The 15484-nt window shown below is 38.1% G+C and overlaps 1 pseudogene; it reads right to left on the reverse strand.

The window, feature by feature from the left end:
* LOC108719948 overlaps positions 1–15484 on the reverse strand; it is a 61968-nt pseudogene that overhangs the window by 12537 nt on the left and 33947 nt on the right.

The following is a 15484-nucleotide window of genomic DNA, read 5'->3' on the forward strand; positions in this document are numbered from 1 at the left end:
GTTCACTGAACGACCTTGATTAGCCAAGTGAAGCTGCCTCTCTGCCTTGAAGCAAACACAGAGTCCTTGATAAAGCCATTATCTCTCAGCTGTAATGAGTTTCTGCTTAAACATTATATGTAAATATATGTATTTTACACTCCCTCTTCATATTGATTCAGCATATGTGACACAGTGTGCTGTTAGCTGGACCCCTGGGCAGTCTGGAGATACAATTCTGCCTACAAATATTTGCACCGTTGGCTTCAGCATAGTCCTTTCATAAGCCTGTAGTCCGGTATTAGGTGCAGTCAATTAATACTGCTTTGGAGCCCATATAAAGCACAACATACAGTATAAATGTGGCTGTACTGCACAATTCCCCTCTGTGGGGATAGGGAAATCTACATATCACCAACATTGTGCAAAGCAGAAAAATAAAGAGCAAGTGATACATTATTATTGTCTAACTTCAGCCATGAAGCAGCTGAAATGTAAACCCCCTACTACTACTTTGGCATCACTCAAATAAATAATTCTACCCCTAAAAGCTTATGTGCCCACTTACACATATACATCTACCCACTATTACTAAGGTGGCACTGCTTAAACATATTATTCTTAATGAATTTGTATCCAGGAAGGTCCCATTAGTTGTATTCATTTGCAGCTTGTTTACACAATTTTATACAACATACTCCCATGGTAACAATTAAGATTTTTCCAAACAGAAATGAGAGAACAAGTAATAAAGACAAGGAGCACATGTGGATAAATTGCTAAACCCAATTTTCTTTTTTTGTAGTTTTAACTATATAGCAAACAATGTCAGTGTCACCTATTAGCAAGTCTTTCTTTTAAGTACATACAAAATTGTATTCGACTCATGCCCGGATTTGTGGAAAGGCCACCTAGGCCCGGGCCTAGGGCGGCAGGATTTTAGGGGGTGGCATGCTGCTCAACCACACCCACATTGGTTCAAAAAAATTAGGGATACAATAATTTTTTAAATTTCCCATGCACCAATCCCCATTGCTCTGGTCCAGATAATGAAAAATGAAATAAAGGGGAGGGGGCAGGGGCGACAAACGGCAGTGGGCCTAGGGTTGCCAATTATGTAAATCCGGCCCTGATTAGACTGGCACATTCAGAATTTGACCCATACGTAATACACAGAATAAACGGCTCCTTTTTTTTAGGTTTACATTAGCTTTTGGCAATTAATCGGAAATTCTACCTTTAGAAGGACTTCCCAAGTATAAAAAACATAGCCTGAACTGCCTTCAGCTGTACAAATCTCAACTTGTAAAATAGCTTGAATGAAAAGCCCATTTTATCAGTGCCAACTTTATATTATCAACATGCGCCCATTAAGAGAAAGTTTACGATGTCATTGTTATGGTATTTTGGCCAGTTTTGGCTTCGGGTGACTAGTTTGCTCCTGAAACAGACGACAGCTAAAAACAAGTCAACCGTAAATGCCAAAGGAACAAAAAACAAAATCACAGAACGGCAATTATTTTATATGAGCAGCTATACCCAGTCAGTTATACTGACCTATTTAAACAGGCCTATGAGTGAATGCCCCATTACTGATTATTTTATTATTATTATTATTATTATTGATTATTTTAGGCATTCTGTGCCATTTATCTCTTTTTGCATTTGGATTCAGTCTATGTTTCAATAAAATACATTCACCTTTCCAATCATAAAGGAACCTCAATAGACATATTCTTGCTTGTAGTGATGGGTGAATAAATTCGCCTTTGTATGAATTTGCGGCGAATTTCCACGTTTTGCCACTGGTAAAACTCCCGTGAATTGGCGCCAGCATCAAAAAAATTTGAAAGCACGTTGGAAAAGTTGCTTGCGTCAAAACCATCACGCACAACACTATTCAGATGCCCATTGACTTTAAAACTGGCGTCAAATTGATGGTAACTGACGCAGGCGTCAAAATTCTAGTTCTGCTAATTTTCCGCCATTTCGCAGGAAATTCGCAAATTTATCGGAGAAGCAAAACAGTAGAAATTCGCCCATCACTACTTAAGAGTGAGAATACAAAATATCTACTTACCAAGATGTGTATTCATTAGTTTTGCGCAATATTTGCACATTGCATCCAGATCATATAACTGCCCTTGTAGGAATGAAATCTGAGCTTCCATATCTTATTCCTAAATGGAAAAAAATTTGTTGAATTAGATGCTCATATATTCAGTAAGAGAAATCAGTGCTAGGACAGGCATCCCAGGACTATGGTTCCCATAGAGAGATGAACTAAAGCAGACGTTTCCAGATTGTGAAGGTGGAGTACATAGCATTGTATTACAGAAGCAGGGCCAAACCAAAATAGGGCTTTTATCTTTTTTACTGAAAACTTTACAACAAAATATGAACATAATTTAGACTAACATTACAATAAAATTACATTCATATAGAACCCCCCCAGTCCACTGGCCAAATATCCTGATGAATAGAACAACAACAGGACAAAGACAGTCTCAGTCTTATAAAGAGTCTATGTTTTTGCCGTGGATTCCCAGGGGGGAACAAGGAAGAGACTAGGGGGCAGATTCCCGAAAGGGTGAAGTGACTAACGCTAGTGAAAATTTGCCAGAGTGACGTCATTTCGGTACTTTACCATATCCTTAACGGGTGCAGGCGTAACTTTGCTAGCGAAAGAGACACGCACTATCGATTATTCGCACTCTATAGCCAGACGAATTTTCACTCTGGCGAAGAGACGTAACTCTGCAAACTCACTAAGATGCGGATTTTTCTGAACATTACCTCTTGCGCCAGACTTGCCTTCGCCACCTCGGACCAGGCGAAGTGCAATGGAGTGGATAGGACTTCCTCAATTTTTTGTTGAAAAAAGTCCTAAAAAACGCTAACATAATTTACTTTTTCCAGGGTGACACCCTGCTAAAGACCGTAAATTTTTTTGGGGGGAAACAGCTTCCCCCATACATTTCCTAACATGTGGCACACAAACTATACACTGGGCTCATGCGTAGGGCATTTTAACAACTTTATTTTATTTTATTAAGGTTCCTTGGGCTTGTGTAATGTAATGTATTTGCTGCAACATATACGTACATTCAACTTTAACTTCCTACCGTATGCAAATTAGCCAACGCTAGCGCACCTTCTCTTTGCTTGCTGAATTAATGCTAGCAAAACTTCGCATTTTAGGGAATTAATGGTTTCCTAGCGAATTTACGCCTGCCGAAGTGTTGCGAAGTAGGTGAAGTGGTTGCTAGTGAATTTGCGTCGCTTAGGGAATTTGCCCCTAGGGATGCACCGAATCCAGGATTCGTCGTATTCGCCCCTTTTTTAGCAGAATTCGGATTCGGCCAAATCCTTCTGCCTGGCCTAACCGAATCCGAATCCTAATTTGCATATGCAAATTAGGGCCGGGGAAGCAAATTGTGTGGCTTTTTGTCACAAAACAAGGAAATAAAAAATGTGGATTCTGTGCATCCCTAGAAGAGACAGAACTATATACAGCCAGTTGGTGCTCCTTGTGGCCTGAAGGAGTGAAATCCAATGTGTTGAGCTGGTATAAAGGAAGCAGAGCCTGTGACTACTAATTGGGCAAAAGAGCATAAATGGTCCCTGCAGATACTTTTGTGCAATCTTTATTTTATGTTTGCAACGTAAGTTAGCATTACTGAAGTTGTGTGGGCTGATAACAGATTCTGGTGTGGTACCCAGTGGAGCCATTGGCCAGTTAGAGTGATAGTAATGCTATTATGAGGATGCACAGAAAATGCTATACTGCAAAGTGGAAACTGAATCCCAAAAGTCTAAAAAAAACACTAGCCTACAGAATGAGAGCACATACAGTATGTGGATGTTGTACTGTGTCCTGCACAAGGCTGCCACTACCGATTATTCTTCAGCAGTTACAATTTATAGGAACTATGATCAGAACCATTCCTTGCTGCCAGCACTGAATATGTATTGCGCTGAAATGCTGCTGTAAATTATTATTATATGGTTTAATGTTTGTGCACATTACTGCAGGATGCCTGCTGATCCGTTATAATGTTGTACTTATTGGGCAACTGCTGTGCTATAGTGTCCAGCATTAATAAAGCAGGATTAAATAAGAAACAAGGCAGCTGCCAGGAAAGGGTATGTGAGCCATAATGTTGGTTCATTTGTTAAAACAATACATCAATACAAATACACACAAAGACACGTAATGCTTGTCATACCACCTGCATCACTTTGTAGCAAGAACTGTAACAAAATATGAATTTAACTGGACACAATTAAATATTAGTACAGATATGGGATCCATTATCCAGCAAGCTAAGAATTACGGAATGACCATCTCCCATAGACTTTATTATAAGCAAATGATTCTGATTTATAAAAATGATTTTCTTTTTCTCTGTAATAATAAAACAGTACCTTGTACTTGATCAAAACTAAAATATAATTTATCCTTATTGGAGGCAAAACAATTCTATTGGGTTTAGTTAAAGTTTAAAGGATGTATTATTAGACTTAAAATGTGGATATCCAAATTACAGAAAGATCCCTTATCCGGAAAACCCCCAGTCCCGAGCATTCTGGATAGCAGGTCCCATACCTGTACTGCCTTGATGCCATCAGCTTAGGTTAAATGTTTAGGTTAACGGGTAAAAATACTGTTTCATGATCATGAAAGTTTCACTTATATGTTATAGGTGTTGGATCTAACTGCCAATGGGATGTTAGTGAGATGAAAGAGCACTGCTTTTAATAAAATACAGAAAAAAATATTTTTTACGAAAGAAAACCAATGCTACATACTATTGCTTGGGTGAGATACTCAACTCAGGTGCAGCATGGGGAGGGTAGGGTAGAGGCAATTAACAACTGACCAGGACTACTTACAGGGCAAACAGAAACAGTATGGGGCAGATTTATCAAAGGTCGAGGTGAATTTTCCAATTCAAAAAATTAGAATTTCGAGTTATTTTTTGTGTACTTCGACTAGGGAATAATCCAAATTCGATTTGAATTTGAAAAAAATTCGAAAATTCTAATATCGAAATTTATCATGTACTATCTCTTTAAAAATTCGACTTCAACCATTTGCCATTTAAAACCTGCCGAATTGCTATTTTAGCCTATGGGGGACCCCTTGAACCTATTTGGAGTCAATTGGTGGACTTTGAAAAATCGTTTTTTTCAATTCGAATTAGATCGAATGCGCTATTAATTCAATTCGTATGATTTGAATTCCACCAAATACAGACCTATTAGATCGAAAATGGACCTGTTCGGCCAAAAAAAACCTTTCAACTTAATTTCAGTTAGTCTTTTTGAATTCGAATTTTGAAGTTCTTCAAATTTGAAATTCGACCCTTGATGCCGGCGTCCATTTTTTTTTTACGTTGGTGAATTTTCGCAGCAGTTTCGCAAATTTATTCGCTGGCGGCAAATTGCGCCAGTATGCAACCATCACTATGAATGAACCAATATATCTTATAAGGGGGCTCCTTTCCTAGCAGATGAATTAGAGCTCACTCAAATAACTGATTCCAGTACAAACTAAATCTAACATAATAACTACGTTTTGTGCAAATTCTACATGTAGAGAGACTGAATTTCTGGTGATCTTCTAGGCAAAAGCAACACCCCTATATATTATACTGGATCATTCATCTGACACCCAACTCCTGAATGAAGACAGAATGAGGATAAACAGATGCTGAGAGAGGAATAGTGAAGATAAACTTGATTATTTCAGAAACAATGCAGAATTTTTAATTGATTTTATTTAGAAAGGTTCTTATTTCAGTATGACAAAGCTTATGTTAAATTTTCATTTGGCTATAGTTTAAAGATCATTGTTTTTATCAGTCCTAATGAAAAGGCAAGGTGATCACATTATGTTTTAGGCCTTATACAGCAATATTTTATCTGGCATGTAGTTAACAAATAGGGCAATAAGCAAAGAAAATGCAATCTAACAATTACAGTGCCAAAAACTTGGTCTAATAGAACAATCACTAAGCTGTGATTGGAAACGATAATGCTGGTGTCCAGGGGTAAATGTCTGTTATTGCAAGTAATAGGCAATGGTTAGAATTCTCTAATATTGCTTAACAATCCAACGTGTTGCTGATAAGAACCAGACATTTATAGTGTCTCCTTATAAACAATGATAAAATAAAAAGGAATTGCTTTGAGTATAACGTTATCACACATTATAAACGTAACAATATTCCTCGGAAAAATGCCAGAAAACAAAGTCCAATAGCATTTCTTTTAAAGGATACGTAAACCTTAAAAAAAACAAATGTAACATTGCTTTTCTAAGCACTTCTGCAATATAGGTATTTTTTCAGTTTCAGATCTATTTCATTTTAAAAGCCAATATGATGAATTTTGTTAAAGCAGCACAGTCAAACCGATAATACCTTCTGAAGCAAAACAGACAAGTGTTTTCGTGATGTTCTGCTCAGGAAGGAGATGGGAAAGGGCATCTGAGGTTTTTGATCTCTTTCATGAGAAGAATCATAAAAAACACTTCTCTGTATTCCTTTTTAACACAGTTCTCTCTGACCTTAAAGTTACAGGTACAGACCAGCAGGTGGCACTAGTGTTAAATAATTAATTATACTGGCAGTTAATAAAATCTTATAGGTATTCTGTCGTGATTTTTATGATGTTGTTTTTATTTCTAAATTACACTGTTTATACTGCAAATAATCCACTCTACAATATAAAATGTCATTCCTGAACCAGCAACTGTATTTTTTTTCAAGTTGTAATATTGGTGAATAGGCAGCCATCTCTGGTCATTTTGCCTGGTCATGTGCTTTCAGAAAGAGCAAGCACTTTAGGATGAAACTGCTTTCTGGCGGGCTGTTGTTTCTCCTACTCAATGTAACTGGATGTGTTGCAGTGGGACCTGGATTTTACTATTGAGTGTTCTTAGAGCTACCAGGCAGCTGTTATCTTGTGTTAGGGAGCTGCTATCTGGCTACCTTCCCATTGCTCTGCTGATGGGCTGCTGGGGGGGGGGGGGAGGAAGGCGGTCTGATATCACTCCAACTTGCAGTACAGCAGTAAAGAGTGACTGAAGTTTATCAGAGCACAAGTCACATGACTGGGGCAGTTGGGAAACTGACAATATGTCTAGTCCCCATGTCAGATTTCAAAATTAAATATAAAGAAAATCTCCCCATGAAACCGAAAAAGTAAGGTAAATCTCAAAAAGTGCTTAGAAAAGCACCCTGAGCAATTGTTACATTAAAATGTTTTTTTAAGGTTTACTTAAAGGGATACTGTCATGGGAAAAAATTTTTTTTTCAAAATGAATCTTTTAATAGTGCTGCTCCAGCAGAATTCTGCACTGAAATCCATTTCTCAAAAGAGCAAACAGATTTTTTTATATTCAATTTTGAAATCTGACATGGGGCTAGACATTTTGTCAATTTCCCAGCTGGTCATGTGACTTGTGACTTCCCCTGGTCATGTGACTTGTGCCTGCACTTCAGGAGAGAAATGCTTTCTGGCAGGATGCTGTTTTTCCTTCTCAATGTAACTGAATGTGTCTCAGTGGGACATGGGTTTTTACTATTGAGTGTTGTTCTTAGATCTACCAGGCAGCTGTTATCTTGTGTTAGGGAGCTGTTATCTGGTTACCTTCCCATTGTTCTTTTGTTTGGCTGCTGCTGATGAAAGGGAGGAGGGTGATATCACTCTAACTTGCAGTACAGCAGTAAAGAGTGATTGAAGTTTATCAGAGCACAAGTCACATGACTTGGGGCAGCTGGGAAATTGACAATATGTCTAGCCCCATGTCAGATTTCAAAATTGAATATAAAAAAATCTGTTTGCTCTTTTGAGAAATGGATTTCAGTGCAGAATTTTGCTGGAGCAGCACTATTAACTGATTCAATTTGAAAAAAATTTTTTTTCCCATGACATGAATATTGTGTTTATTAAAAAAATAACCAAATATATTATTTATGTATTTAGCAATGACTGGTTGTCATAGTAAACACTTGACAAGCTTCAAATGTATGGTGATCCATTCTTTCTAATGGTCACTTAGTACTCTATTAGGCAAAAGAGTCGCACACGCACACCTGGCCTCTCCCAATAATTACGTACGGTGCCTGGGGTATAGGAGGACGGCCCCTCCAACATTAGTGAACATAAAGTAACTCCAGCAAACGTAGCATGCTCAAGGGATTGCTCCCGTGTTTAATGTCAATCCAACAATACAACGTTTCGGGGGCGTGCCCCCCTGACGAAGGGGCACGCCCTCGAAACGTTGTATTGTTGGATTGACATTAAACACGGGAGCAATCCCTTGAGCATGCTACGTGTGCTGGAGTTACTTTATGTTCACTTAGTACTCTAATCATTCAATAAAGGACCAATATTTGCAAAGAAAAAAGAGAAGTCTTTATTGCCATTGATCATGTACTACCACCTGATCGGCCCAATTTAGATGGCACAGTGCTGATGGTGAGACTGGTCATATACTCATGTACATGGCACTATAATATATTACTGAATATTAATTCTACCCTATAGATAGTTTTATATGGTATTTGGCCTTTTGAGTACTTATTAAACGATTGTTACCATGGAATCCCAATAAATGGACCCCCACTCTTCATGTGATAAGACTTTCCATCTTGCAAACAGGAATGTGCTTTTTGAAGATGGTGATGCTCCGCAATCTTTATATCGTTATCTTGTTAAAAAAACCAAAAAGCGATGATATGAAGCATTTACAAGGAAGGGATACAGAACAAAGAGTTAATAATGGAGTACATAGTAAAAATGATACAGTATTACTGTGACATTCTGGAATAAGTTAACAAAGATGATGAAAGTACAAAAGTCTTTTGGTAGGCTCACATTAAACTACATTACACTGCTTCAGATCCAAATATTTTCCCATATATTGCCATTATTGGGTTGCACCAATGAAGCAGATGGCTTATGGAGGTTTTGCAAAAGAAGAAGAGGAAGCTTTACAGTTGATATTATTTTTCCTACCTGCCACTGAGCTTTGTGTTCAGCATAATCAGGACAATGTTTGCATTTCTCACTACTAAGCCATTTTTAACAATATTCCACTTGTTGCCAGCCATGTATCCACTACTACCTTGCTTTTAGCTCTAATTTCATGTATTTTCTATTTGATTTCCAAGCCCCTCTAACAGAAGAGCACAAGATGGAAAGGACCTGAAGTGGGATAAACATTCTTGATTTTTAAAGGAGAATTCAACCCTAAACTTAAAAAAACCCTAACCCTCTACCCTACATAGACCCCCTCCCTCCTCTCCCAGCATAAGTGTTACCCCAGGCAAATGCCCCTAACGTTTTACTTAACCCTTGGTGCAGATTCAGGAATCGAAGTTCATGGGCGCCATCATCTTCTCTTCGGAAATCTTCGGAATGAGACCGGTAAGTCAACTACACATATGCCAAAACTCATGAAAAATGCAGAAGCGCCGGTCTCACTATGAAGATGGCGCCCGTGAACTCCGATGCCTGAATCTGCACCGAGGGGTAAATAAAACATAAGTGGTGTAACACTTAGACAGGAGGGAGGGGGGTCTATGTAGGGTAGAGGGGTAGGGTTTTTTTTAAGTTTAGGGTTGAATTCTCCTTTAAAGTTTAAAACTAAGTAAGCTTTATCAGAAAGGTCTATTATATGAATACACTAGTAAACCCTCAAAGTAATGCTGCTCTGAGTCCTTCTATTGTGTACAAATGGGTTTCTGTATCAGACTTCTTGTTTTCAGCATAAATCTCCAGGGCATGGACTTGAGCATGCTCAGTTTGCTCCTCTCCCCCCCTCTCCCTTCATGCTGTAATCTGAGCCCAGAGCTATGAGTGAGCAAGGCGCAACTCAGACAGGAAGTGATGTCACAGCAAGCTAATATGGCAGCTGCTACCCTAAACAGAGACAGTGCCTAGAGCTGTTTATTCAGGTATGGAAAAGCATTCTAAAGAATAAAAATGTAGTTCTAGTTTGCATGTTATTGCTAATCTATTGGCAATAAAATGCCTTGGTAGTTTTCCTTCTCCTAATTCTCTGTATTGGGTTCTACTATAGCTAAGTATGTGATACACAGACAAAACTGTTAAGTATAGCAAGATACATCTAAAATACATTTTCCTTTGCTTTTTCCATAGTTTTATTTAGTGGATAAGAGAGTGCTCTCAAGAGATTCAACATTTACAGTTTTTCTCTATTCCCATATCTTTGATTTAGGGATGTACCAGTAGGTAAGCTTTAGGGTATCACTGATCGTTATCTGAAGGTGCTTACAGTGACTTACAGATAATGGCAATTTCAGTATGTGTGCTTGGGAGACTAATAGATGGTTGTAGCTTTCCACATTCATTTTTCACAATGGAGTTTCTCGTGTGTGCTACTGTATAAGGAGCCTTGTGTGTTAATTATATGTGTAGCTTCTTCTTCATTCAATGCCAAGCAAACACATACATTAGCCCTAACTGTGGATGGTTCTCACTGCACTAATTGTAATGTTTGACTGATGTCAAGGAACCAGCACAACAACATCAACTGACAACAAAATAAGGTGTTTCTACACCAATTCCCTGGTGTCACAACCATTAAGTAGCAGCATATAAGGGCCCCAGATCTGTAGGCTACTCTCAGTTATAAAATGACCTTTCATATTTGCATAACACCAAAAGTTGATTACATATACAAATGCAATCAGTTGTATCCCAAGAGCCCATGTAACACAATAAATATTTTTTATCCAGATTATCCACTTATTGGCAGACGTATGCATGTGACTTGCCCATTTCTCTGTCAATTTCCAAATCACTCATAAATGATACAGCAATCCCAAATCTGACTTGCTATCGCTGCTTGCTATCAATTTACACTTATTTAATGAACAATCATTTCTTCATTCAATTACAAACAGCTCAGCTGTTAAATTGGTCCAAACAGAAAAATTCCAAACATTTAGGTAATATTATTCATTTATAAAGGGAAGAATGTTTAATGACCTCATGTATTTTACTTAGCATAAGAGGTTACTAAACTTATTCGTTAAGGCCTCCTTCTGACGTTTATCATTTATTTACCCCCCCAGCCCACGACACACGCATACATACATTTTTTGTTCTTTTAAATTCTTCTGTTTCTTTTTCAGCTGCTCCATTCCTCCATATTTCTTTTTCCTTCTGCCATTGGTTTTTATTCCCATTTCCCATCCTTTACCCAATGAAATTCTCTTTTTGCTTTTCCTTACACATTGCGCTTTATTTTTTTATCTTCCCTGCGATTGTCTCATCTCTTTCTTATATGTTCTCCCCTATTCTATAAACGTTGCAATTTTCTTCTGTTCTTCACTCTGACACAATTTTTCTTTGATTTACCCAACAATCAAATCAGGCACACAAGTGTACAGGGCAGAATGCTGTCATAGGAGGTTTAATACAAACAGACAAACTATCAGTCGTACACTTTTCATGTAACTGATTAAATAATCAAAACTTTCTAAGCAAAACAAAAGTGAATAATCTAGTTACCACTTGACATTATATCATTGGAGAATATAGGGATCTGTGAGGTTGAAGAGGGGTAGATGTCTAACAATATTGATATTCATACGCTTGGATGTTTAATTTCTCAAGAAACGCATAATAGAGTGCAGGGCACCCATGCTGAATGTATTTGTTTAACACACATTTAACTACTGCCTATTTACTTACTACAATTTCAGACACGTCAATGTGACTTAACCTCATACTAACAAATAATTATTTAACGCCGTAATATATGCAGTCATTTTGAGCAAGGTTGAATAATTTTGAAAATAGGAAGACTCCAATGATAGGATTCTGGGCTCATAGCCAAACAACACACAATGGAGTGAATAGGAACTCTGAACAAACACATGGGAGTTTATTCTCTTACAGACAACAAAATGAATTGATTTCACAAGGTGTTCTGGATAAAGCAAAAATATGCAAACAGTGTAACAGTAACCTATGTTATACAAATATATATATATATATATATATATATATATATATATATATATATATATATATATATATATATATATATATATATATATATATATACACATACACACACAAGGTCACACTCCTTCCAAGTACACAATAGAAGTTCACAGTCATGCAGCATGTAACAGATGTAATAGGGACAGAACGCACATCAGGAAAAAAAATACCACAATTTATTTTACTTAAAGGAGAAGTATAGGCGAAAATTAAGTAAGCATTATCAGAAAGGTCTATATAAATAACCAGTAAACCTTCAAAGTAATGCTGCTCTCTGTCAGTCACAATTCTTCCTTTTTTCAGCCTAAACCTCCAGGGCTAGGGCTTGAGCATGCTCAGTTTGCTCTCTCCTTCCTCCCTTACCAGATGTAATTTGAGCCCAGAGCTATGAGTGAGCATCGAGAGGCTCAGGCAGGAAATGATGTCACACCAAGCTAATATGGCAGCTGCTATCCTAAACAAACAGAGAGCTTCTAGAGCTGTTTACTCAAGTATGGTAAAGCATTCAAAAGAAAAAATAAAACATGTTTGCTGACACTATTGGGGTTAAAGGGAATCTGTCGTCATTTTAAACTTTTTTTTTTTTTTGCATTTTTATAAAAAACACACATCCATAAACACTGTCTGGCAAAATAAAATGTTAATCCACAAATACATGCATAAGTTATTTTAGTTTGTATTTTGTCATGGGGGCTTCCATTTCTGCTCATTACACATTCATCCTGTGCTGCTCTAACAGCAGGCACAGCATTACCTGTGTGCTTGGAGGCAGCCACTCTGTAATGAAAAGCCAAGTTGCACTACGACATGAGAATCTTACTGGACACTCCCCCTGCCCTCTCTGCCCATGCGTGTGATGTTTGGAGGAGAGAGGTCACATGGTTTGCAGGGAAGCAATTACTTTCACTTTCCTACGTTCTGCTCTACAGCTGCACTAGCAGCCCCTCCTCCCACAGACACTATCAAAGCTCCTGCCGCTCTGTAAGTTTGTTCTCTGCTTTCCTTTGGAGGGGGGAACTTTCTCTCCTTGCTGCCTTCCTAGTTAGTTTTACTGGTTACTAGATGAGGTAAAGGAGCTGTGAGTTCCCTCTGATATCCACCTCACACAGACCTTGCTCCTTTCCTGCCTGCAATACTTCTTTTTTCATTAACTACTTACTGCCTCCTTTCTCCTGAGCTATTTTAACCCTTCCTAGACTTCCTCCTAAGTTTTCCTGGTTTTCAAGTATGTCCTCCTTATTTTATCCTTTTTTTCTATTCCCTGTCATCAGTCCTGGGAGTGTACTCCTCTGTTTCTGCCATTCATTTTTGTGTAAACAAATATAATAAACTATCTATATAAAATATTTTTTCCAGTGCCCAAAATGAATTGTGTGTGTGTGTATATATATTTATTTTTTAAACGTAAGTGGGGGCAGTGATCACAGGACTATCTTATTTCAGTCCTTCTGAAGTGGTGTCAGTGGGAGCTTATCTTGATACCTGCCTATTGTTCAATTGACAGGCTCAGCAGACAAGGCTCTATTTACATTACAGCAGCTTGTAGGAGGGAGGGGTAATGACATCACTCCAACTTGCAGTGCAGCAGTAAAGTGTGACTGAAGTTTATCAGAGCACAAGTCACATGACCTGAGGGCAGCTGGGAAATGTCAAAATGTCTAGCCCCATAGCAAATTTTAAAATTAGATATAAAAAAAATCCATTTCTTGTTTTGAAAAACGGATTTCAATGCAGGATTCTGCTGTAGTAGCACTATTAACTGATGCATTTTGTAAAAAACATGTTTTTCCATGACAGTATCCCTTTAATCTATTGGCAATAAACTGCCTTGGTAGCTTTCCTTCTCCTTTAATCACATAGGAGGCCAACACAATATACATTGTACATAGGCAGCGATAACTAGTGGGAAATTGAGAAGTTTCAATGAGTGGTGATTTGATCTGGAGAGTAAATTCATTATAGCAGCAATATAACAACGTGCCTATTCATTATAGGAACAAATGAACCATGAGCACAGACTCAAGGCATGACATCTATTTATTCCTTAATCCACCGCTTGGTGGCCTTGAACCACACAGAAGACATCTGCTAGACAATATATCTTTAAACAGTTCTTGATTTGGATCTGTGGAGCATAACACTGTTGCACTCCATGTACTCCATTATGTCAGTGTCTATAAATATGCACAAACATGCTGTTTTAGATTCTACATTGGGAACTGGGGGAGCTTCTGTTACATCAACACTATTGGGGGAATTCTGGAATATGTTAAAGGCAGCAGAAGGTTTTTTTTTTTTTTTTTGCAGCTTTCTAAACACTAACAGATGCAAAGTTCTGCTGAGATCCTTAAAGCGATACTGACATGTTCCTATAAAAATCACAGGAACATGTCATTATCAAGTAGTTGCTGCACCTGCAATAGTTTCCCTGAAAGCCGCCCCCAGCCCTGCTGACACAGCTAACTGATCTTCTGCTTTGCTTCCGTGATGCTGGACTGGGGGCGGCACGATCCTTCCATAGGCTGAAGTCCTGTTTTCATTTGTAATTAGCCTATGGAAAGATTGCACCGCCCCCCAGCCTAGCGTCACTGAAACTGCGCAGAAGATCATTGTGTCGGAGGGTCGGGTCAATGGAGGTTCGTGGGGTTTGGGGCAGCTTTGAGGGGAACTATTGCGAGTCCAGCAACTACTATTTTTATAGGAACATGTCAGTATCGCTTTAAATGATTCTGATGTACATGTAAAGCCTTTCTGCGTTTTCTCTTAGGACCACTATTCTCTTAGGTTCTATTTTCATGTTTTTTTTCTGTACACAGAACTGAAACAGAACATTCTGAGCCAGGCCTGGACTGGGATTCAAAATAGGCCCTGGCATTCCAAGTACACAGAGGTCCAAACAGCCTCCACCAGCCCTACAGCAGCCCCTCTGGCTTTTGCCAGAACCCACAGATTGCTAGTCCGGGCCTGAGCTGACTATAGATAACAGAGTAGATGACATCTGGTAGATTTACAATAAATACTATTATAATTATCATTATTTATTTATACAGAGACAGAAAGTTAATTTCTATGCACTTGTTATTATTTCAAGAAAAAAAAAACTGATAATATTTTCATTTTAACTTAAATATTTAGAATTTCTTTTGCATAGCCCCCCCTTTTTAAAAAAAAAAAAAAAATTGTCAAAGGCCTGTATGCCCTGAGCACTACTCAGTGATCTGCATGTGCATTATTTAAGTATATGTGAGGGAGAAGATAAGTTGCATTTGCTATTTGCCTTGAAACATAAATGGAAAGCATCATTATTAGTGACAAACTTTTTGCCTTGGGATTTGCTGAAAAAGGAATCTTTCTTTCCAACTGTAGGAGGCGATTCTGTGTTGTCACGGCCCCCAGGCAAACGCTCAATGCTGCGAGATGAACTGATGGTTTTTGAGCTTTGGCCTAAAATGAA

This window comes from Xenopus laevis, chromosome 6S, assembly GCF_017654675.1.
Source record: "Xenopus laevis strain J_2021 chromosome 6S, Xenopus_laevis_v10.1, whole genome shotgun sequence".
Lineage (NCBI taxonomy): Eukaryota > Metazoa > Chordata > Amphibia > Anura > Pipidae > Xenopus > Xenopus laevis.